Below are 1,722 nucleotides of genomic sequence, written 5' to 3' on the forward strand. Positions count from 1 at the left end.
CAAATAGCTTGCAGTGAATTTCTGGGTGAAAAAATATTTATCAATATTTATATAAGCATGTTCTAGTTTGTCTCATTTTATACCAACAAGTATCAACAGAATTACACTTAATTTAGAACACTTTTTTTTTCCAGTCATCTGCACAAACTAACAGACTTCCATATGAAGTAAAGCATCGTGGTAAGAAGACTTGAAACATCAACTGAAAAGTTGGTAGTAGCAAGAGAAAAAATTCAAGACAAGTTTATAAATTTCACATATGTTTAAGTCTATGATAGAAAACATTTTTTTTTCCAAAGATACTTATATTATAGGAAGAAGATGACTATGTAGAAGGAAGATATTTCTTTTCAGCATAGTGAACATTTTACAAATAGTCAAAGCTATCCCATGTTGTGAAGAACTAAGTTATGAGACAATGGGACAGCTGTATGGGGTTGTTTGGGTTTTGTTTGCTTGTTTTGTTTTATTTTTTTTGTTTTTTTTTTATCCCATGTAACTTTCATTTTATTAAATGTGATTGAAGCAGGCACCAAGGTGATTAAAGAATTTGGCCAAGATCACTTAGACAGACTTCTGGTCCACTAAGATCTCCAGTAGAACAGCTGGGTACCGAATGATATTATCTTAAGGAATCGCAAAAATGAAAGAATTTAAGTGGGTATTTTGGTACAATTTATAGAAAAGCTAATATAAACAAGACATGAAGTTGGCTTGGTGGTGACCACGGAGTCACCCCTGTGGCTGTGGGAAGCCGGGCTAAAGCTTCGCTCAGCTCTCGCCATCACCTTCTCTCAGGGTGTGCTTGTCAAAGAGGTACTCTGCCAGACCCGAGTCTGCGGTGACCATCTTGTACAAGTTGGTTATGTAGTCACCCAGTTGTTTGATGGATTTCACCTGCTCATCCAGGTAATGTGTCTCATTGAAGTCACACAAATGAGGGTTGTTCTTGTCAGTGGCCAGTTTGTGCAGTGCCAGTAAGGACTGATTCACACTCTTCTCCAAGTGTCATGCACACTCCATTGCTTTCAGCCTGCTCTCCCAGTCATCCCAGTCTGGTTTCTTGATGTCCTGAAGGAAGATGCGGCCACTTCACTGGTTCTGCAGTTTTCAGTTCCTCCATGTGTTCTGTCTCATCGTGGGACTGGTGCAGAAAATATTTGGCAGTATTCTTCAAAGCCACATCATCGCGGTTGAAGTAGTAAGACATGGACAGGTAGACATAGGAAGCTTAGAACTCCCAGTTGATCTGGCGGTTGATGGCGGCCTTTGAGTCCTGGTTGTAGTTCTGGTGCACTTTTGAAGGGAACGCGGTCATGGTGGTGGTGGTGGTGGTGATGGTGGCGAGGCGGTGGTTGCGAGGCGCTGGAGCACAGGCGAGGACCTTGGGGCCTCCGGGGGTGCTGATGTGAGGAGGTGGCAGAGGACTGGCTGGAAATAACCTGTGAGGGAGATGCTGGCAAGCACCGGGTTCCGTTCAAACACTGCGGAAGCAGAAGACCACAGATCTGTGAAGACCGGAAGCGTTGTTAATGGAGATATTAAGGCAGAAGTAAGAAGCATAGTAAGTTTTGCCTTTGTGTTTATATACTATAGTCTCTTATTTAAGACAATTCGGAGCTGAATATATTTGTGTGTGTGCACACACACACACACATAGCTATATATACATGCACACACACACGTTGTTTTTGTTGTTTATTGCTGTAGAGTCAAGCACGA

General features: G+C 42.0%; 1 pseudogene; it reads right to left on the reverse strand.

Moving 5' to 3' along the window:
- Positions 1–771: 771 nt before the first annotated feature.
- LOC102845222 lies at positions 772–1,318 on the reverse strand (annotated as a pseudogene).
- Between the last annotated feature and the right edge of the window lie 404 nt (positions 1,319–1,722).

Source organism: Elephantulus edwardii, unplaced genomic scaffold (assembly GCF_000299155.1).
Source record: "Elephantulus edwardii isolate Elephantulus edwardi_28Jun2011 unplaced genomic scaffold, EleEdw1.0 scaffold00187, whole genome shotgun sequence".
Classification (NCBI taxonomy): Eukaryota; Metazoa; Chordata; class Mammalia; order Macroscelidea; family Macroscelididae; genus Elephantulus; species Elephantulus edwardii.